The sequence below is a fragment of the Lissotriton vulgaris genome, chromosome 5 (assembly GCF_964263255.1).
Source record: "Lissotriton vulgaris chromosome 5, aLisVul1.2, whole genome shotgun sequence".
Taxonomy (NCBI): domain Eukaryota; kingdom Metazoa; phylum Chordata; class Amphibia; order Caudata; family Salamandridae; genus Lissotriton; species Lissotriton vulgaris.
Window position 1 is genome coordinate 46383919 of NC_141693.1, and position 24119 is coordinate 46408037.

At 47.2% G+C, this 24119-nt stretch overlaps 1 protein-coding gene across 1 annotated transcript in view; it reads left to right on the top strand.

Moving 5' to 3' along the window:
- Positions 1–24119, top strand: part of LOC147710102 (uncharacterized) — a 671165-nt gene that overhangs the window by 260131 nt on the left and 386915 nt on the right. The window lies entirely within an intron of this gene.

The following is a 24119-nucleotide window of genomic DNA, read 5'->3' on the forward strand; positions in this document are numbered from 1 at the left end:
ACCGCAATGCTGTGCTGTGCTGATGCAGATGCTGTGCGTGTCTGTAATTCCCCCCAATGACACAGTGCGTAAACGCGCCTTACCCGTTTTTGCCTGCACAATGTTCCCGGGTGCCTCTGTACGCGATGCTGTGTGTGTCCCGAATTTACCCCAATGACACAGTGTGCACACGCGCCTCATCCGTCTTGGCCTGCACAATGTGCCCAGGTGCACTGAGGATTTACAAAAGGGGGTGGTGATGAACAGAGTGTCTGAGTTAAACAGACCACTCTTACCCAGTCCAAAGATCAGGGCTTGATCCATCACCGTTATTTATCTCACTGCCCCATCCCAGCTCAGAACCTGGCTATATGCAAATCAGTCTGTCCCTGGCCCAGTGCATCATGGGAACAGGGCAGACTAAACTACCAAGCCAATTCTTCACCAGAAAGGAGACAAGCTACCGGGGACCGGTTTCTGGCATTTCAGCCTTCTTCGGCCCGGCTTGCTTGAATCCTGATGGAGCAGTGAGAAAGGGACTCATGTCTGAGTATACCCTGCCACACCTATAGTGGCCAAAAACGATTTACAAAAGGGGGTGGTGATGAACAGAGTGTCTGAGTTAAACAGACCACTCTTACCCAGTCCAAAGATCAGGGCTTGATCCATCACCGTTTTTTATCTCACTGCCCCATCCCAGCTCAGAACCTGGCTATATGCAAATCAGTCTGTCCCTGGCCCAGTGCATCATGGGAACAAGACAGACTAAACTACCAAGCCAATTCTTCACCAGAAAGGAGACAAGCTACCGGGGACCGGTTTCTGGCATTTCAGCCTTCTTCGGCCCGGCTTGCTTGAATCCTGATGGAGCAGTGAGAAAGGGACTCATGTCTGAGTATACCCTGCCACACCTATAGTGGCCAAAAACGATTTACAAAAGGGGGTGGTGATGAACAGAGTGTCTGAGTTAAACAGACCACTCTTACCCAGTCCAAAGATCAGGGCTTGATCCATCACCGTTATTTATCTCACTGCCCCATCCCAGCTCAGAACCTGGCTATATGCAAATCAGTCTGTCCCTGGCCCAGTGCATCATGGGAACAGGGCAGACTAAACTACCAAGCCAATTCTTCACCAGAAAGGGGACAAGCTACCGAGGACCGGTTTCTGGCATTTCAGCCTTCTTCGGCCCGGCTTGCTTGAATCCTGATGGAGCAGTGAGAAAGGGACTCATGTCTGAGTATACCCTGCCACACCTATAGTGGCCAAAAACGATTTACAAAAGGGGGTGGTGATGAACAGAGTGTCTGAGTTAAACAGACCACTCTTACCCAGTCCAAAGATCAGAGCTTGATCCATCACCGTTATTTATCTCACTGCCCCATCCCAGCTCAGAACCTGGCTATTGGAAAGGGGCGACCATTCGGTCCCCCCGAACGTATGGTGGAGTACCACGATCCCCCCGGGAAGCCATCTTGGGCGGGAGGCGAGTCTCGGCTGGTATGCCCGAAGCGGCGTAGCCGGGGCGCGCCTTTTCCCGCCCTGGAGTGGGCTGGCCTAGACACTGACGCGGCCGGCCACGCCCTTGGGGCAGGCAGGGGCGGGTTTACGCCCGCCCTGAAGACGGATAAAAGGAGCAACAAGCCAAGAAAGCATCCTCTTGTTCCTGTGCTCTGAAGCTGCACCTCCTCGCTGCACGTGAGCTCGAGACGGAACGAAGAGCCAATTTTGAGCGTGGTAATCTTTCTTTTTGTCTTACAGATACTCTGTCTGAGAATGCCCAAGAAAGTCGGAAAGCGAGTCAGTACCGATCAGATGCTCCGCATGCTCATGAAAGAAGTAACCGATCTGAAGAAGCAGATGGCGGCTAAGGACGGGGAAGGGGGACCGAAACGACCTTTGTCGGGAGCAGCCCCCGGAGGGAGAGGCAAGAGGTCCAGAAGGGGGGCAGCTGGGGGGGAAACCCCGGTTCCCGATATCCCACTTGAAGAGCCAACTCCAGTGCCGAAGGAAGGGAATCCGATTCCCGTGGTGGTCACTCCCGTATCCGGGGAGGATATGCCTCCCGAGTTGGCAGCACAATTGGCAGCGTGGTTGGGGAAAGATAGCGAGGGCGCCACGGCTGACGACGCCCGGGTGTTAATGAGACAACTGCGTGAAACTAGGGAGGCGGTGAAGGCACCATCGTCTGTTACCCCGCTGTCTCCGGCGGCAGAAAAAGCAACAGGCCCAGGTCCGGCGGCAGATGCAGTTTCTGGTTCAGGTAAGCGGCCATTGCCGATTGCGAGGGAGGGGTCTGCACCTTCACGAAGGGAGAAGGTGGGTCAGCATGTTCCTCTGGCAATTAAGGAAAAGATTTGGGCGGATGAGTATGTAAACATTTTTTCTTTGCTTACCGACCATTATGAGATGGAGCATGTTAAGAGCCAAAAGAAGCTCATGCATCCGAGTGTTTGGCGCGCAAAAATGGCCGCCTTTAAGGTCGACGAAAACATTGGCACTTGGGGCAGGGCATGGGGAATCTTTACCTCCATCATGGGCGAACGTAGGCCCGAGTTGCTGACCGAATTGCCTATCTATCAGTCACGGATCATGGAGTATTACGTATCATATGGGGGCAATCAGTGGTTCTGCTACGATAATATTTTTAGAAAAGCGAAAGAACACAACAAAAACTTGACTTGGGATTGTTACGACTCCGTTTCATGGTCAAAAATGGAGAGTACAGGAATGTTAAAAGTACCATTGGTAGGAAGTAGCGGGGGCGAATCCTCCCGCCAATACGCTGGGACACCCTTTCGGTCGGGTGCAGGTAATGACTATCACTCAAAGCCGAATGGCAATGCAGGTAAAAGGGGGATTTGTTGGAATTCCAACAGGGGTAAATGTACGAGGCCCCAGGGGTCATGCAAGTTTAGACACGAATGTGGAGGGTGTGGGCAGCCATCCCATCCTGAGTCCATGTGCAGAGCCAAAACGGGTGATAACGGTGGTAGGGGAAGCGCCAAACAGGTCTGAAATAGTCCGAGGGGCGCCTTTACCTACTCCGATTGATACCATGGCAATGATTCCTTGGCTCAACGAATACCCGGATCATGCTTCCGCTGGGGTGTTGCGGAACGGGTTTTCATATGGTTTCCGCATCCCAGTGGGGGATTTTCAGGGTGTGGCAAAATGTAAGAACCAACTGTCGGTCTTGCAACATACGACCGTGGTACAGGAAAAGATTGGGAAGGAGGTTACTCGAGGTCGAGTCGCCGGTCCATTTGATGTGCCACCGATGGCTAACTTTGTTTGTTCCCCTTTAGGGGTGGTCCCGAAGAAGGACCCGGGTGAGTTTCGACTGATACATAATTTGTCAGCCCCACGTGGTCTTTCCGTGAATGATGCGATAGACCCTGAAGTGTGTTCGGTGCGGTACGCATCTTTCGATGAGGCCGTTGCCATGTTGAATCGCCTAGGGCCCGGTGCGCTGATGGCAAAATCAGATATTGAGTCAGCGTTCCGGTTGCTCCCGGTACACCCAGACGATCAGCGTCTCCTTGGTTTCATGTTTCAGGGTCACTATTACATGGATAGATGTATGCCAATGGGATGCTCTATATCTTGTGCCTATTTTGAAAAGTTCAGTTGTTTTCTGCAATGGGTCTTCACAAAGAGGACGGGTTTTCAACATGTTATGCATTATCTCGATGACTTTTTGTTTCTGGGGCAGCCGGGGATCCAGAATGTGGACAGTCTTTGAACGAATTTTGTGTCTTAATGAATCATTTTGGTGTGCCATTGGCACCAGGTAAGACTGTGGGTCCCTCAACTTGCCTCGAGTTTCTGGGGATCGAGCTCGACTCAGAGGAAGGCTGTTTTCGATTACCAAGAGAAAAAGTGTTAAAATTCAGGGCATCCCTTGAAACGTGTATTAGTGAGTCTAAGGTTAAACTGCATCAATTACAACAATTGGTGGGCCAGTTGAATTTTGCCCTGAGAGTAATGCCGATGGCCCGCCCCTTTTCCCGCTCGATCGCTCAAGCCATGGTCGGCCTGAAGGAGGGTCATCATCGCACGAGGCTATCGGCAGAGGTTCGCCAGGACATGCGCATTTGGTTGGCATTTCTGGCGGATTTCAATGGTCGAATTGTCTGGAACAAACCGGCGGTGTCCTCCGAGGAGCTGGGGCTGTGGACAGATTCGGCTGGGAGCATTGGTTTTGGTGCCATATTCGGCACACAATGGTCGGCTCAAAAATGGCCGTCATGGTGGCATGAGTGTGGGCTGACAAGTAACATTGCTTTTCTTGAACTTTTCCCCATTCTGGTGGCCCTGAAAACTTGGCCCGAGGGATTCAGAGATCACTCTGTGGTGTTCAGGTCTGATAACATGACCGTGGTTGAGTGTATCAATAGCCAGGCAGCACGATGCAAATGGATTCTGAGATTGCTCAAAGAAATTGTGTTATTGTGTATGCAATGGAATGTGCTATTTAAGGCAAGACATGTGCCGGGGGTAATGAACAAAGCGGCTGATGCGCTTTCTCGTTTTCGTATGCAGGCCTTCTGGGGTTTTCTGCCCACAGCGGACCCGGTGGCGGCACCCTTTCCCGAAGCTCTCTGGTCTCTCGGTGCCCCGAACTACAAAACCTCGTGGGAGAGAGTTTAGCACCCAGGACGAGGAAGGCATATGAAGGGGCGTTCCGTTCCTATTGGGCCTTTTTGGGGGTTGCTTGGGGGGAGCTTTGGGGCCAGGAGGAGTTGGTAGTAAAATTTTTGCTGTCTTTACATCAGGCAGGCAAATCAGTGGCTACGGCCCAGAGGCATCGGGCCGCCATTTCCTTTATGGCAAGGGCTCATGGGATCCAGGACCCGACTGCGTCTTTCGTTGTGCAAAAAGCGCTACGTGGGTGGCAACGCCTTGAGGGTCGCAGAGTAGATGAAAGGCGCCCGATAGGTCTGGATAGGTTGGCCCTGTTATTATCTGTACTTCCTGCAACGTGTTCATCCCAGTATGAAACAGTGTTATTCCGACCCGCTTTTGCGCTAGCATTCCATGGGGCTATGCGGGTGAGCGAACTAGTGGCGAAGAACAAGCAGGATGCCATGGGGGGACTGTGCCGAGAGCACGTTCAGGTCAGGGGGGAGACAATGACTGTCTCGTTTGTCAGGTCCAAGACCGATCAGGGTGCGATTGGGGACTGCATAATCATACAAAGGATTCCCGGGTCTTCCATGTGCCCTGTAGTGTGCGTAGAAGAATATTTAGCGCAAAGGGTGGCATCATGGGGGGGGACCTTGTTGAGACACGCTGACGCCACCCCACTGACGAGGTTTCAGTTCCAGCGGGTGCTTGCGATGTCGATTTCGGCCGCGGGCTTGAACCCCGGCGAGTTTGGGACCCATTCCTTTCGGATAGGGGCTGCTACAGAGGCTACAGCCAGGGGTCTGAATGTAGAACAAGTGAAACGTGTGGGGCGTTGGTCCTCGAACTGTTATAAGAGGTATGTGCGGTTGCATATGTTGTGAAGCTGTAATGATGTACTCACGCTTCTTGTTTTGTTTGGTTTTCAGTTGCGCAAGCCTACGAGGCGGGGCGGACTGTGCAGTCGACCCGACACCGGGGGGCCAGTGGTCAGACATCACCGGCTGTGAAAAAGGAGGTGTGGGTCGTGGGCCACTCATACGTGAGGCGGGCCGCGGACGTATTCAAAGCAGGTGACATGATTCACGTGGCTGGGGAATACGGGTACAGGGTGTCCTTCTACGGAAAGGGCGGGCTCTGTATTGACCAGTTTCAATCATTTTTCGAGGGTTTATTAGGGCGGACAAGGTCACCGCCGTCTGTAGTCATAGTACATCTTGGGGGCAACGATTTGGTGACCACTGGTAGACGACTTCTTCTTGAGGCGATGCTTTCCACTGTAAGTTGGTTAGCGAGAAGAGTTCCAGGGTGCACAATTGCATGGTCCCATATGATCCCACGGAAAGTGTGGCGGGGGGCTATTTCGGTTTCTGCTCTGAATCATTCAGTAAGGAAAATTAGTAATAAAGTGAGTAGATTGTTCCGTTCAAGTACACTGCATTCTGTTTCGCATGGTTGTATTAAAGGGGACAGTATGTATTTGGGGGATGGTGTTCATTTGTCCCGGATGGGGAACGAGTTACTCATAGGAGACCTGATAGCTTGGCTAAAGACTTTATGACATGACCTTTTAGGCAGGAGTGTTGTGGGGGGGTCCGGATAGCCGGTCAACTATCCGGCCTGTGGCGGTAAGGTCATGATCGGTGAGCAGTAATTGGAAGATCCCTATGGGTGGGCGTCACCCATTACGGATGGGAGCGCTCGGGGGAGGTGGCCATTGGCCCCTCAACGGGGAGGCGGTCCCTTCTAAGGACGGGCCGCCGAAAAGAAAGGAAAGGCGGTCAAGGCCCCTTCCTGGGTAGGAGGGGCTACAGCCCCCTCCTGGGGAATTTCCCGGGGCCAGGACATCTGCGACGGCAGATGTGGTAAGTTGTGTGGGGTTTGGGAGGGGGTTTACGCTACCTTCTAGACACCTCACACGAGTCCTCGGACGACCTTTAAATGGCGTCGAGTTTATTGGGGCCCCCGTCAAGTCAAGGGAAATTGGTGGATGCACTTGAGGTACACCTCTGTGCGGTCGCCCCTCACAAGTGAGGGGGATATTTCTGGTTTAGGGATCTGACACCGGTTACGACCTTGCCGTTGGCCCTTAAACGTTAGGATGTACAATTTCAAGTTAAATGTTTTGTAGGATGTTAGTTCGGCTAGGTGAACCTTTGTATTAGAGAATATGTTAAGGTTAGCCAAACATCGCAATGTGGAAATGAAATTGTACATAATATGAAACTGTTATTTTTATGTTTTATTTTTGTTTCATATTTTAATAAATACGGCCGGGAGGGTCACTCCCTCCCGTCTTCCAAAAGTTCAGAACCGTTTCCGGTTTCCCATCCTTGGGGATTGTGTTGAGAGGGGGTGGCGGGTATCTCAGCCATATGGAAAGGGGCGACCATTCGGTCCCCCCGAACGTATGGTGGAGTACCACGATCCCCCCAGGAAGCCATCTTGGGCGGGAGGCGAGTCTCGGCTGGTATGCCCGAAGCGGCGTAGCCGGGGCGCGCCTTTTTCCGCCCTGGAGTGGGCTGGCCTAGACACTGACGCGGCCGGCCACGCCCTTGGGGCAGGCAGGGGCGGGTTTACGCCCGCCCTGAAGACGGATAAAAGGAGTGTCATATGGATACTTCATTACATATATTGCGTTAAGTTAGCATGAGTGTATTACATGTTTAAACAGCCGTTTTGCCTTCGGCTTCAGTTTTGCACACGACACGTACTTGTTGTTGTAGCTTTCACCCTAGAAGCGGTGAGGTGTCTTATTTGAGAATAATATGTTATTCCTATGCTATCAGCTTTGCCTCGTACACTTGGTACAACTGTCTGCACACTGAGAGCTGCACACTCTAAGATTAACCTAACACAAGGTTGCTGGGAAGTCTGATCCTCGCACCACATTAGACATTAGACATAACACAAATAATGTTGATGCCAACATTTTGGGCTCTACGCGGGTTTAAGATAGAGTTACACGGAATGAACGTAGACACTTGGTGCTGCGCATGGAGAGAGCTGGTAGCTGCTGATGTGAACCGCTCCTACTGACATTGAGAGGTATGGGGTCGCCCTGCTAAAGCCCGAATGAGACCTTCTTAGATATAAAATAATATGCTAGATAGGGTGCGCGAAATATAGGTGCTAGAGACTTCTATAGGTTTTACATTATATCATGCTAGCACCTTTTGCTTACTATGGATTAGTGACTATGCTGCTGACTATGGTTTTTATAATCTGCATTTTGGTATTATACAAGATACTGCGTTTGAGAACTTTGCATTGAATAATAAATATTTCAAACTTGCACTTGTGTTCTTTGACTCTCAGTTTTGGTTTGAAATGATTATATAACGAAAGAGTGTTCATGTGTTCCACGATTCCTGAGGTATTCTAAAGATCATGTTCTGGTTTGCCTAAGACATGTATCATTCCATAATGATCCATGAGGCACTGTAGCTAGCTAGGTAAGGGGATTTCTGACACTGAGATGAGTTTTGGATCATCCTAACTCACTGAGGTTCTAGATCTCTATGCACAGTTCTGTGGGAGAACGGAAACCCTGCTACATGGCGCCCAACGGATTGGTTGGCCGTATTTCATGACACTCGAGTAGTATATCATTCAAACCTTAACACCTTCATACCCGTTTCCGGTAAACGGTGGTGTCGGAAAAACCTACCTATTTTTGAAATAGGTCTTTTCAAGCTTGAATTCTTCTGTAAACGGTTTCTTTGAATTACTACCCAGTTGTGCTACAAACTGTTCTTTGTCTCTTTTCACTTCCTTTGCTGAGATGGCCGTGGAAATTGCGCAGCATAGCCGCATCGCGGTTCGTGACCACTTGCGGACGTATAATGTCCCTGTGGACGGCTTAGCTGTGGTTCTAGTGGTGAGTGCGGAACATACGTACCCGTACGAATTATTTTATTTCTGGGTGACGTTTCCGGCTGTGGACGCTAATTCGGGTGTCTTCCATTCATACACTGCCTCGGCAGTACCGGCGGCTTATGCTCCGTACAGGGCACTGGAAGTACCTATTGACGCTTGGCAGCACGGAGTTTGGTTTGGTGGCGCCCTACCCCATTCTTTGAACGCTCCGAGGTTAGGTCCTTTATCCATTCCGGGCACAAATTGGCCCGCCTTGGGGGGATTTACTCCTCATCCTAATCGCACCACTTGTAACGTGGCTGACCTGCGACGTCTTCATGAGGTCGCAGTTGGAGTGATTAGGGCGCTTGTACATTACATTAGTCGTAATGTTCATGGCGCGGCCCCCGCAGGTGCGCAGCTTCGAGCAGAACAGGCTGGTTTGAAAATCAGTCCTGTCTTGGTGAATTCCGTTATGGGCAGAAAGCCAGAGAGTACGGATGAATTTCCTTACTGGCTTGCCGAGAAATTCGACCAGCTAGAGGCTGTGTTTCCTAATACGACTCCGAGTGAAAAACACCGGATTCTTACGCTTAGTTTACCGAAGGAAATAGCCCCGGAACTTGCTGACTGTGAGACATGGGGTAAGAATTTTGCAGCGGTTTACTCGAGGTGCTTTGGCACACCGTCAGTGTCGAACCTGTCTGCGATCCTCAAACGTGTTCAGGATGATCACGGACCTGAGTCGGCGGTTGAGTTGGGTATGCGCCTGAACGGTTCATTTGAGACAGTTTGCGGTATTATCCTTGCCAATGTAAAAGGGGATGCAGTGAACTTTCAGGTGGCCAATGGTCTGGCGTTAGTACCCGATGCCGAGAAACCCCGTCAGCTGGCAAGAATTATTGTGGCGGCTTATAAAATGGTTGGCCGCAATTCTAAGGGTGCGAAGGTTTTTCTTGAAAAAGAAAAGAAGCAGCCCCAGGGGCAGTCTTCGGAAACAGGTGGACAGCCCAAGTCCAAAAAACAAACTTGGCCCAAAAAGCAAAATAAGGGTAAGCAACAACAACAACAGACACAGGTCTCTAGTCCGGCGCCTTCACAACCTGCGCAGTCAGAGCGTGTTTATGAATTGCGCGATCGCGCTACGATTAAATCGCCTGAAAGATATCAGGCATCTGACCAACGCTCTCCTCGTTCCTTTCAGGACTCATCGGCTCCGTCAACCGGTGGTGGAGGGGGCGGCAGGGGCAGGGGTGGTCAGCAAGGACGTGGCCAACCCCGCACGCGAAGTGAAGGGGACCAGCGGGACGACTCTACGCCAAAGAGACCGCAGTTTGCTAAGAAGAAAGTCGCTGCCTTAACGGCGCATCGATATGCCCCAGATAGTGAGAACGCGGCTTCGGAATCTGACGTGGGCTCTGACCTTGCTGGACAGCGCGGCGGAGATTACCATAGTGAGAGAGGCCCTCCGTCCACTGTTGAAGGTGACAGCGACTGACACTTATGTTGTAATCGAAACAGCTGATACACATGTTGCTCCCCCTGAAAGGCTTTTTGAAATTGTCCTGTTAATCGAAGGTGACATGCAGCGAACTGTAAAAGGGGTATTTTGGGAAAATCTTTCAGATACGTATGACATTTTGCTTTCGGAGGCTGACTGGCTCCCACCTTTTGTTCTCGCAGCTCCGCGAGGGGAGGAGGTAATCCTACCCAGTTTCGCGCACACTGTATCGAGAGTGGAAGCGCTGCATTTTGCAGAAGAGTGGGCTCTGGCGCTTGCGCCGGCTGTGTACCGAAATCAGTGTGGCTGGGATAAATTGTCCCCTAGCCATGAGATTCCTTTACGGTCACAGCCACAGCCACAACCCCAGTATCCCATACGGCGTGAAGCTAAAGCTTCGGTCGCCGCTATCCTTGAACAATTGGAATATCAAGGTGTAATTGAAACGTGTGTGTCACCAATGAATAATCCCCTTTTTACTGTTAACAAGCCGGACGGCTCTTATCGTCTAGTTTTGGATTACCGGCATTTGAACTCGCATTGCCGTAACTGTGCAGTACAGAATACTCACGGCTCTGCCCTAGTGAATAGTCTTGAGCGTAAACGGTTCAAAACCACGCTTGACATTTCCAATGGTTTTTATGCACATAGATTAGATGGTCTAAGTTCCCAATGGACCAGTTTTACATGCGGCGGCGTACAAAAAATGTTTAAACGACTCCCAATGGGATATAAAAATAGTCCTGGAGTGTTTTCCGCCCGCATTGTCTCTCTTTTGGAGCGATTCGATCCAGTTGCATGTTCGTATGTGGATGACATTTATCTCACAGACGACGAGCTTTGGGTGCATCTGTGTCGAGTAAACAGCATAATTTGTAACTTTGCAGACATGGGTTACAAGTTTAACTTTGCGAAATCACACATTGCGGAGTACACAGTGTTGTTTCTAGGTTATGAACTTAACCATGAAGGAAAGGGATTGGCTCCTCACTTCCTGGAGAAGTGCGCGCAGTTGCGCTCTCCAACAACGCTGAAAAAATTACAGTCTTTACTGGGTTTTTTAAATTTCGGGAGGACATACATTCCGGAATATGCCCAGCGTATCAAGCCTTTATATGCCTTGGTACAACCATCTTTTTCCAAATCATGCTGGCTGCCTGAGCATTCAGCCATTCTGCAGTCCTTGCAGGCTGATTTGCTCACTTCTGACTACTTACAGACCCGTGATAACCAGACCAACCTGGTGATAAGAATTATACCTGGGACGGTGGGTTTCACGTACCTGACTTTTAATGAGGGGGATACTGTACCTATTGCTTACAAGTCACACTTGTACACTTCGGCTGAACTGCGTTTTTCCACTGTAGAGAAAGTTTTAACGGCTGTGCAGATGGCAATTCTTAAGGAACGTGCCCTGTCGCAGGGAAAGCGCATGTTGGTTGTTACCCCGTGTCCAGCCTTGGAGGCGGTCACGAAAGCCAGTGTACCAAATTCTAAAGCTTTGCACCCTCGGTGGATTCAGTGGGCTACATCCTTGACATCTCAGGATGTCACGTTTATTTTTGACGCCGCTTTACGGTCGCAGGAGTATTTACAGTATGAATTTGTTCATCCTGCTCCTTTAGCAATGCGGCCGTTGGAGGATTTCCATTGTATCATTTACACGGATGGTTCGGCGCAGGTTGCGCATGGCTCTAAACATGCCTACGTTTCCGCATGCGCCATTGTAGTCGGTGCCATGGTGAACGATGAGTTCAAGTCCAGTGTTGTGCACACGCAAACACTAGGGGACTGCACCGCACAATTAGCAGAGCTTCGTGCTCTTATGCTTGCATTGGAGTACGCTGATCCTTGTGTAACGACTTTAATCGTAAGTGATTCTTACTACTGTGTCCAGTCTTACAATGAGAACTTGTTCTTTTGGATTCAGAATGATTTTCGTGATTCCAAAGGTAGTACAATAAAACATAAAACGATCTGGGTCCGAGTGGCGGAACTTAAAGAGAAACTGCCACTCGTGTTTGTGATTCATACTCTCGGCCACCAGCGCGTGGGAGTCCACGCTGTTGGCAATTCGCTTGCTGATGAGGCAGCGAAGTCTGCGGTATCAAAATACTTAGTTGCAGCGGTCACGAGGTCCAAGAGCAAAATAGATGACGACATCTTGGCGGCTGTTGCTGCCACAGCGAAGGGAGGTAAATATCCTGCGGGGTTCCCTTCGAAATACACATACCACTTAAGTCCCGATAAGGTTCCTTATGTGAAAATTCCTGAAGTTGGAGAGCGTCTGGTTCCCAACTCGGATCGCAGAGCTTCTCTGATTACAGCGGCTCATGAAGGTGTGGCGTCTGCGCATGCGGGCGTCTCAGCCACTGTATCACAGCTACAACAGAGGTTCTGGTGGCGGGGACTGTACAAACAGACGCGCGATTATGTCCTTATGTGTGACATTTGTCAGCAGATTAAGCCTTCTACTGCTGCGCGTCCGCCTCAGACACAGCTGTACATCTCTAATAAACCGCTTGGTTGTGTTTATTTGGATCACTGCGGTCCTTTTTCTTCTGATACTGCGTATAAATACATCTTAGTAGCAGTTGACTCATGCACACGCTTTGTATGGGTATGGCCGCATCGAAGCGCTGATTCGCGAACTGTCATTAAGGATTTGCGTGTCTTTGTGGGAATCTTTGCTTGTGGTACTTTCCATTCGGACCAGGGTCCGGCTTTCGCCTCTAAGGCGTATAAGGATGCTATGGTTTCGTTGGGAGTACAGGTGAAGTTTTCAAGTCCCTACAGGCCTGAGGGCAATTCTGTAGTAGAGAGAATGAACCGCGACTTAAAGCAATCTTTGACAGCACGTGTTATAGGCACTGGTAGAAACTGGCTGACCCACCTCTATGGCGTGCAGCGTGCGCTTAATAATCTCCCTAGAAGGTCTCTGGGTGGGCGGACCCCATACGAAATGCTCTTTGGTATCAAGATGTACGTCCCTGACCTTGATGGTGCAGACTGCCAGGCCCAGGCCGCGGCCTTTGACGTAGATGAACATTGCAATGTTTTACAGGATCTACAAAAGACCAGAGACAGTCTTGCAAAGGAACACTTGCCCTCCACGTCGGATGATGCGTTGCAGATCCCGGTAGTTGGCTGGCTACCCCAAGTTGGAGAACTGGTTCGAGAGAAGATCGATAACAAGAAAGAGTTTGGTCCCTCATTTAGAACGCCGGTTCGAGTCCTTGGAGTGAAGGGCACAAGAACAGTCATTTTACCACCACTTCCAGGTCGTAAAGAAAACAGATTTATTTCTATTGACAATGTCAAGACACACAGGGTGGCCGATTCTTCATAGCATGACACCGGCTACATCCTGTCCTTCCATGGTGAGGAACTCTGTGCTGGCTATTACATCTGGTGCAGATCAGGAGGTGTCCCTCGAGATGCCTGCTATATCCAATCCTTTATTAAATACTATTCCTCTTGCTAACATTGATGAGCTGACATATGCAGATCCTGCTGATTTATCTATGTCCGATCTAAATGCTCGTTTGGCTAACCAGTCCAGATTCTCTTTTGACTCTGATTCGGAACTTTCAAAGAAACCATCGACTATTGCAAAATATGCCACGTTGTTTAAAAAACATTTTCTAATTCCACCTTGGACCTACGTTTGGCTGATACTATTTTCATTTTATCTTTTTATGTCAATTGGTTTTGTGTTTTATTTTTTCCGCTTGATTGATGGCCATTATGTGAAAGAAAGAACAGGAATTCGGTACCTTAATGGAACATTGGCCCCTCTTTCCTCCTCACATTCAGCACACAGGCTAAGGAGAGACTTGAAAACAGTAGAAATTACTGCTTGGCCTGTCCTTGATGGGATTGTGTGGGATGCGGTTAGGTTTCAGATACATGGCCCCACAGAAGTTATTAATGTTCCTAATGTGCTTAGAGTAAACATGGGAGATGTGGTTAAGCAAAATATTCATTCTGATGACTGGGATCTTCAGGCCGTAGAAGCATTGTTCTCTGATTTGAAATATTATTCGGCCTTTGATGCTGAGGATTTGTACTTAGATTCTGTCAATTATGGTGATTTGTTTTGTTATCAACATTATGGAAATCATTTCTTACACAAGACAGGTTCCAGGAGGGTTCCTGTGAATTACACTCAGTGGGAACATTGCCCTGCTCCTTTACAGGGGAGCTCAAGTACGTTTCTGGGAAAATACTCTTATTTTACAGACTTTAATCAATCAAATCCTGAGTCGTTTTATTTTAAAGTAAACCAGAAATTCATGCCCAAAGTCAGACTTACTGATACAAAATTGCTGTATTCAAAGTCCTTTCTAGAGAGGTTATCTGTAGATGGCTATGAGTTATGGAAGGATACTGTTGACCTTAAATCGGTTTGGGGTACCAAAGATTGGCAGGTACAAGGCACTGAGGCTTTGCATCGTGCATGTCTCATCCCGAATCACATGTTGTTTTTAAATTCGACTATTTCCCAAACAACATGTTTTGGATTGGCTACATCTAAAAAATTAAATACCCCTACTATCCCTGATTTGGAAGAATATTCAGGTTGGAGTAATTTCACTACATTATCCATCAATGAGATACAAGCACTTTTGCAGAATTTCTCCTTTAATGTTTCCCATTTTGATCCGGAGGGGTGGCTCTTGTGGCAAAGAAGCTCTGATGCTTGCCAACGTCGTTTTTTGGGGTTATCTGAAGGTTTTACACACATCAGGCCAGATCCCAGATTTGAAACAGATCACACTGTTACTACTTATTCAGTAGGCAAATTGTGTCAGAACTGGTTACAACATTCCACTTTGGCTGCAGTTAAACTGCATCTGTCCCAGTTGAATGAAAATATAGACCTAAATGATTTTATAAAAGGCCCAGCTAGGGGTAGATCTAAACGCTTTCTTTATGCTATATACAATGAGATTTGGAAATTTTCACAAGTTGAGGCAGCAAAACGCCTGAGAGCTATTGATCAAGCAAATTTGGAAAAAGTGCTTGCAGTGGTCGATAACAGTATTAACATGCTTTCTTCCAGAATTTACACATTGGATAATATTGTTTCTTCTGTTGTTGATATTGTACATGATGAAGTGTCCACGTTATACCATGGTCAAAATCAATTGCGTTCTGTAATGCAGTTTACATGGACGCTACAGACTCTTAAGGCTGGTCGAGTTCCCTGGACCTCATTGAACGTTTCATCCCTTTTTGCTCCTTTTAATCTTACTGAGAAACAGCGCATGCTTTCAATGCGTGATGCTTCATTTTCTATGCTACATATTGAAAAGCTAGAGTCCTTGCCTTTCTCTGTTGCTGAAACCACTACTGCCACATGGCTTATTCATGGATTAATTACATTACCATTCCCTTTATATAAATTTACTAACTGTATGCGTTATATTGCTATAGGACGATATGAACCGCTAGGCAATGCATTCCTACATGAGGCATGGTCATTACCATACACATACAGATGTCTGAAAGATGGAAAAGAGGTTAATCTTAATGGTGAGGAATGCACACAGTCACCTGACCATTCATTAATATGCAGACACATTCAGTTACACGGTTCTTGCAATCAGGACCGCCCAAATTTAGCATGTGTTTTAAAAGGCACGCCAGTTCCAGCAGTAGTGCCCACATTTACATTATTAGCTAATGGTAGTTATTTGCTTTTAAACAACGAATTATGTTGTGGTTTATTAATTGGTGTGGCTTATATAGTTACTGTATCAGAGCGTGTAGTGTGCTGCAAGAACGTGCTATACCCACCCACGCATGGCTCTTCAGATGTCTCCATCTGGCCACGGATCCCAACCTTGGAAGCGAAATTCAGTGGTTTAAGCAGAATAAGGGCCCTTTTGTCTCAAAAACAAGTGACCCTGAGTTCGGCCCGGGAAACTTATGTCCTTCACAGAGCCAACACCCGCACAGAGGTGCAGGCGCTCTTAAACACTGATTTGCCATTTCATTTCTGCGAGCTGGTACACCAGATTTTTAATGCTTCTTCAACGACTGGCCTTGCACATTTTTTTAAACTAGTAAGCAGTGGCCTCGTGACTACTTTTGAAAAAGTTTTTGGTATCATTCCCACGTTTTTCCACACTATTTTTTCGAGTTTGTTTGGTGGAATACCTGTTTTGCTGGCTGTGGCCGCAGGCTTTCTGTTGGTGTTTTTCTTCATAAAACATGGATGCCCATCCTGCGCAAGACGCCGTTCAACGCCTCCTGACCCTGTGTCGTAATCGGATGCTCAATTACTATGGAACATTGCCGCTTGCAGCATTAAGCACGGCCTATAGATTGTCATTTCGGTTCACCGACTTCACGTGTGTCCAACCTGTGTTTCACTGCCTGAGCTGCGAGTTCGATTGGGCCATTGATTTATGCCTATGCTTGAGGACTGCTCCTGACGTCGATTTTGATCAGCTAATGCGTCCCGTTGTGGCTCACGAGCTGATCTGTTCTGGCGAGAGAGTTATGGCCTTGGCAGCGATAAATGGAGTTCTGGGCCAATGGGAGATCTCTGCAGCGGCGAATGCCTTTCTGACACACAGCGATCTGGTGAACCCACCAAGTTGTCCTCTGACGTTGCAGGAGGATCCGATGCTGGAGGAGCACGTATGTTCTTTCCCATTGCTAAATTGGATGGCTGAACTATTTTCGGATGATGGCAGTGATTTCATACTGGAGGCTGTTGCAACTTTCTTTGCATATACTTTCCAATCGTGAGATGCCTGGAAGGAATGCTTTGTTGTGAAATATAACTTTCCCCTCGCTGAATTGGAGGGATGGACTATGTTCAGCTGATGGAGAGTTCACTCACGTGATGTCGCTGGAGATAACGTCTAGGTGGCACATGACTTTGGATATCGGATAAGTGCCATGGTTTTTTCTCTTACAAACATTTGAAAGGATGCGACCTGGTCATACATTTCATAATTTTTGGACCTGGCGGAAGACTTTTGGTTCAAGACTTTTGTTATTTTTTAGATTTGAGGCCACTGTAGGCATTCATACATATTCATTCATACATATTCATTCATACATATTTTTAGCTTATTTTAGCTCAAGATTATTGAATTTTGCTTTCAATTTTTGTATCTGATTTAGTATTGCCTTTTCCCTTATGATTGGCGGTGCTCGGACCAATGGGGGGGTGTCATATGGATACTTCATTACATATATTGCGTTAAGTTAGCATGAGTGTATTACATGTTTAAACAGCCGTTTTGCCTTCGGCTTCAGTTTTGCACACGACACATACTTGTTGTTGTAGCTTTCACCCTAGAAGCGGTGAGGTGTTTTATTTGAGAATAATATGTTATTCCTATGCTATCAGCTTTGCCTCGTACACTTGGTACAACTGTCTGCACACTGAGAGCTGCACACTCTAAGATTAACCTAACACAAGGTTGCTGGGAAGTCTGATCCTCGCACCACATTAGACATTAGACATAACACAAATAATGTTGATGCCAACATTTTGGGCTCTACGCGGGTTTAAGATAGAGTTACACGGAATGAACGTAGACACTTGGTGCTGCGCATGGAGAGAGCTGGTAGCTGCTGATGTGAACCGCTCCTACTGACATTGAGAGGTATGGGGTCGCCCTGCTAAAGCCCGAATGAGACCTTCTTAGATATAAAATAATATGCTAGATAGGGTGCGCGAAATATAGGTGCTAGAGACTTCTATAGGTTTTACATTATATCATGCTAGCACCTTTTGCTTACTATGGATTAGTGACTATGCTGCTGACTATGGTTTTTATAATCTGCATTTTGGTATTATACAAGATACTGCGTTTGAGAACTTTGCATTGAATAATAAATATTTCAAACTTGCACTTGTGTTCTTTGACTCTCAGTTTTGGTTTGAAATGATTATATAACGAAAGAGTGTTCATGTGTTCCACGATTCCTGAGGTATTCTAAAGATCATGTTCTGGTTTGCCTAAGACATGTATCATTCCATAATGATCCATGAGGCACTGTAGCTAGCTAGGTAAGGGGATTTCTGACACTGAGATGAGTTTTGGATCATCCTAACTCACTGAGGTTCTAGATCTCTATGCACAGTTCTGTGGGAGAACGGAAACCCTGCTACAGGAGCAACAAGCCAAGAAAGCATCCTCTTGTTCCTGTGCTCTGAAGCTGCACCTCCTCGCTGCACGTGAGCTCGAGACGGAACGAAGAGCCAATTTTGACCCACCCACCAGCCCCTGAGGACAGCAAGTGGTTTTTGAATAAAGTTTTGATGTGGTAACTCTATTTCTTGCAGGTTGTGATGATTATCGTGATAACTTGGAATATGCAATAAAGAATGGTCAATTTTTAGTATGTTTTGCAAATAAAGTAATTCTGCACTAGTGTTGATCAGTAATCATGCTTTTTAATAAGTTGTAATTGTTACTGTCATGTAGTAATGTAGTCCTTTAGTAATTTAGTTAGAATTGTCGTATTTATTTTGGTCGGGCGGTAAGGTCATGATCGGTGAGCAGTAATTGGAAGATCCATATGGGTGGGCGTCACCCATTACGGATGGGAGCGCTCGGGGGAGGTGGCCATTGGCCCCTCAACGGGGAGGCGGTCCCTTCTAAGGACGGGCCGCCGAAAAGAAAGGAAAGGCGGTCAAGGCCCCTTCCTGGGTAGGAGGGGCTACAGCCCCCTCCTGGGGAATTTCCCGGGGCCAGGACATCTGCGACGGCAGATGTGGTAAGTTGTGTGGGGTTTGGGAGGGGGTTTACGCTACCTTCTAGACACCTCACACGAGTCCTCGGACGACCTTTAAATGGCGTCGAGTTTATTGGGGCCCCCGTCAAGTCAAGGGAAATTGGTGGATGCACTTGAGGTACACCTCTGTGCGGTCGCCCCTCACAAGTGAGGGGGATATTTCTGGTTTAGGGATCTGACACCGGTTACGACCTTGCCGTTGGCCCTTAAAAGTTAGGATGTACAATTTCAAGTTAAATGTTTTGTAGGATGTTAGTTCGGCTAGGTGAACCTTTGTATTAGAGAATATGTTAAGGTTAGCCAAACATCGCAATGTGGAAATGAAATTGTACATAATATGAAACTGTTATTTTAATGTTTTATTTTTGTTTCATATTTTAATAAATACGGCCGGGAGGGTCACTCCCTCCCGTCTTCCAAAAGTTCAGAACCGTTTCCGGTTTCCCATCCTTGGGGATTGTGTTGAGAGGGGGTGGCGGGTATCTCAGCCATAATGCAAATCAGTCTGTCCCTGGCCCAGTGCATCATGGGAACAGGGCAGACTAAACTACCAAGCCAATTCTTCACCAGAAAGGAGACAAGCTACAGGGGACCGGTTTCTGGCATTTCAGCCTTCTTCGGCCCGGCTTGCTTGAATCCTGATGGAGCAGTGAGAAAGGGACTCATGTCTGAGTATACCCTGCCACACCTATAGTGGCCAAAAACGATTTACAAAAGGGGGTGGTGATGAACAGAGTGTCTGAGTTAAACAGACCACTCTTACCCAGTCCAAAGATCAGGGCTTGATCCATCACCGTTATTTATCTCACTGCCCCATCCCAGCTCAGAACCTGGCTATATGCAAATCAGTCTGTCCCTGGCCCAGTGCATCATGGGAACAGGGCAGACTAAACTACCAAGCCAATTCTTCACCAGAAAGGAGACAAGCTACCGGGGACCGGTTTATGGCATTTCAGCCTTCTTCGGCCCGGCTTGCTTGAATCCTGATGGAGCAGTGAGAAAGGGACTCATGTCTGAGTATACCCTGCCACACCTATAGTGGCCAAAAACGATTTACAAAAGGGGGTGGTGATGAACAGAGTGTCTGAGTTAAACAGACCACTCTTACCCAGTCCAAAGATCAGGGCTTGATCCATCACCGTTATTTATCTCACTGCCCCATCCCAGCTCAGAACCTGGCTATACGCAAATCAGTCTGTCCCTGGCCCAGTGCATCATGGGAACAGGGCAGACTAAACTACCAGGTGCACTGAGACGCCATTACCATCTACGTGATACAACGCTATCCGCACACACCATGGGACGCTCTGCCCTCGTCATAGAACGCTATTCTGACACCCCTGCACAGACGCTATTCCCTGCACAGACGCTATTCCCACGCTGCAGGCGGCGTATGCTCCTCAGAGCCGGTACGCTATTCTCACACCCTTGCACAGACGCTATTCCCTGCACAGACGCTATTCCCACGCTGCAGGCGGCGTATGCTCCTCAGAGCCAGTGCTACTTTCAGTAGGACGCTATTCTCACACCCCTGCACAGACGCTATTCCTATGCTGCAGGCAGCGTATGCTCCTCAGAGCCGGTGCTACTTCCAGCGGACTACTTTGTCCCGCAACGTGCTTTGTCCCTTGCAAAGTATATGTTGCGCTGGTGTATAGCCTATGTCCATCTGCTTTGCCTCACCTTTTCAATGCTGCATGCGGTGTCCCGGTTGGCGCTGTGGTTTCTGAGCTTACCCGCATCAAAGGTTTGGGCTCTCTCTTTATAATAGTAGTATGGATCATAAGCATGTTGGGTCATAAGCATCATAAGCATTTGGATATTTATGACAGGAAATAGCTAACTCGCTATTTTATAAATAAATCATAAGCATGTTGAGTGAATCAGCCTAGAATCTCAATCACAATTTACTATTTACTGCTTAAGCAAAGATAGTATAAATCTCAATAAAGCATAAGGCAGTTAGGATGATTAAGACACAATACAAATGTTAGAATTTTTCTTGCTGTTTTTCACATGTTTTTCATGTGCATAAATTGCATCTTTGTATTTATTTTTATATTCTGTTTTAGTACCATTCATATTTGATGGTTTAGGTGAGAAGTTTATTATAAATATTTTAAAATATATTTCCTATTCTTAGTGGGTTTGAATGTGATATTCATAAATGAATCAGGTGTTAGATTTCCACTGTGTCCCTGAAGTAGTACACAGGGATTTATTATTCCCAGAAAGTACTTATTATGAAGAATTGCTCAGTGTTTCAAATATAAATTTCAGTCCAAAGGGATTTCTAATTCATGCTGGCAGTTTGACTGAGTTCTTGCACCTGGAAGTGAGGCATAAGAAAGATGTGACTCTATGGCAGAGGAGAGGCCATGGAGAATGATGCATCTCCAGAGACTGAGTGACATTTGTAATGACTTGGCACTCACCCACCTCTAGGATGGTATAATTTGAAACCCTAATCTAGCTGCTTCCTTTGGCTATTGCATAATGCTGCTGTGTTTATTAGCTGACTGGATGCCAAGTATTTCAGGATTTACATTTCGATCCAACTTTAAGTATAGCATTTCCTTCCAGCTCAAGTTAGCTCAATAGCATCTTAGGCTCAGATTTATCAAACGTTTCCACTGTTTTTGCTTCATGAAAGTGATGCAAAGCATCAAAATGATTTTTCCATTATTTATTTCCTGTTAATATGAAGGTAATTCTTATGCACCAATGCAACATTTTTACACAGCTGAGAGTTTGTCACACAGTTGTTTTTCATGTAATGTTCCAAATGCAGATTCAATTCTTCTGTTTAATTCAAATTTGTCAAATGATGATTGAGCCATTTTGTGTTTCTTGCCCTCACATACGCAATAACCTCTGATCACTTCATTTCGATTAAGGACACGTAGCCTTAGCCGGAGATTCACCTCTCTAGTGACACGTGCTCCTTAGACCAGAACACGCTGTAGCTGCATGACTCGACAAAGGCTGCCTCCTCTGCCCGAGGCCAGTCCTGCTAAACTGGTCTTTGCGTCCATTGTCCTGATCACGATTAGGCGGCCGAAGCCGGTAGCCTTGCCCATTTACAACCCACAAACATCTCTTATCCCACTTTCCTATCTTCCACACCTGGCTCCGTTCCTTTCTTTCTGAATCTTTATTAGGGGGAGGTAACGAAATTTACGATGAGGCGGTCCGACTCTTGAATGCAATATTGACAAGGGATTGTGATGAACTAGTGGGAACCCCTCTTCGTAATGTTTGGCATCAGATATTATCAACGGTTCCTGTGTAACGCCAAATATTTATTGTTTAGGACACAAAGGTTTTGGGAATGTATTACATGTAAAGAATTTGCCTCCAGCTTAAAATTCAGTATATAAGGAGCAACCCTCTTTGTACAAATTGAACAGGCTCCTAGATACTGCCCATGCGTGGTTTCTGTGACTTCTGTGTCCCTGCAGTAATAAACCTTTGGTCTTTGACACCACCATCGAGAAGCCCGTGTTTCTGTTTATTTGTGCACCAAGGCAGGTGGAACTCCGGGGTCTTCGGGTGTTGTTCCCTGACACCTCTGGACGGAACCAAAAAGTCCAGAACTCCAATTGGCGCCCAACGTGGGGCGACGTCATTCGGTACCGGTCCAAAAGCCTGAAGAGTTCGAGAAGCTTCGTGTGAAGATTCCTGAGGGAGGCGCCCCACTTCATCGATCCCGGCATATCGCAAAAGTGGCCCGAAGTTCTCTTCCACGAGGATTCCCGTTCAGGACGGCTGCAGTGGGCCGTTGCCTTGACCGTCGCCCTGTCTTGGACCCGAGGTGCAGTCCTTAGTACAGCGAAACGTGACGGGTTTCTCCTTGGTGACGTCTTCAGTGCCTCAGTTAAGTATTTAGTGGTTGCTAGTTGGCTACTTCGAGAGGGTTGTTGAAATCCCGTTTGGTTCTTGGTTTGGTTCGGTTTTGTAAGATTATCACTGGTTGTTCTAGTTCCGATAATCTATTTGGTTTAGTTCGGGTATCGATACATCAGTTCGTTTTTGGTAGGCCTAAGTTCTTGGTTCAGGTGCACATATCTATTTCTTGTTTTGTCTGTTTTGTGTTCCGGACTGAAAAATGGTAAGTCGGAGAAATTTTATGTTGTCTTGTTTTGGTTGCAACAGTGATTCACGATTGGAGGACTCATGTCAGGTTCCTCCGATTGGGACTCCCCTATATGATTTGTACTGTAAGCATGGTGTGGGTCCTATATCTTATAACGAGGCGTGGGTCCGATACACTGAAAAGGATGGTGTCCTTAGTTGGCCACTACATGGTAGTTTTGAACCAGAAATTCTTGACAATTTAGAAGCGAAATTGTTTAGGAAGAAAGCCCGGCCGGCAATGTTCGATTCTTTCCGTTACTGGCGAAAAGAATCCAAACAGAGAGAAATTAAGAGGTTGAAGAAAGAACAGAAAGAGCAAGAGTTGACTTTAGAGCAGGCGGCTAAACAGCTGCAAGTCAACGAGTGTGAGAAGGCCGTAGAGGTGGCCATTAGAGAGCATAATTTAGCGATCGACAAGTGCTATCCTGCCTTGCCATCGAAAACAACTAAGATACTGGAGGACCCCGAAAACGATCCTCTGTTGTCTTATTTGTTAAGGTCACCTCCACCGTATGCACAAGGTATTGTAGCTCCACCCGTACTGAATGTTCAATTGCCGGTTGCTGGACAACCTGGTATTCCTGCTCCTGCCCCTCAGAATCAAGTTTCTGTACCTCCTGTGGTTAATGTGAATATTCCTTCGGCACCTCCTCTTCCTGGGTTGCCGACTTCTCTACCTATACCTGTATCGCCTATACCTACTGTTTCACAAGCTGTCTTCCTCGATACACCTACTGTTCCGTTATCTATTCCTACTTCCACTGTTCTCTGCGTCCGCTAGTATGTTGACTCCATTTTCTGTTCGTCGAAGAATCACTGATTCTGTTTCTAATATTCTGTCTCCTTTCTATAAAACCTTAATTAAGACTCCTACTTCTGACTCTGTACAAAGACGTAGTCAGCTTCCAAGTACTGAGGAACGGGGGATTTTAGATTCCACGGCTCTCAGATGGATTTCGAAGAGTAGGAGATATAGTACGAGAGATGTACTAGATACATTTATGCAATGGAATGAACCAACGCAACGATATGTCTTTGACGAGATGTGCTCGCTTTTACGTGAGGAAGTAGAAGAAGATGATGTTGAATCGAATTTAGAAGACTTAATTAAGATTCAGAAAGAGTTTGCTGCAGGAATGATTGTAGGACAAAATATAAAAGAAGCGATGGAACTGATTTTAAGTTATAGGAATGATCCATCACTTCGTTCACCGAGAGACTTAGAGAAAAGTAGCACGAAGCTAAATCG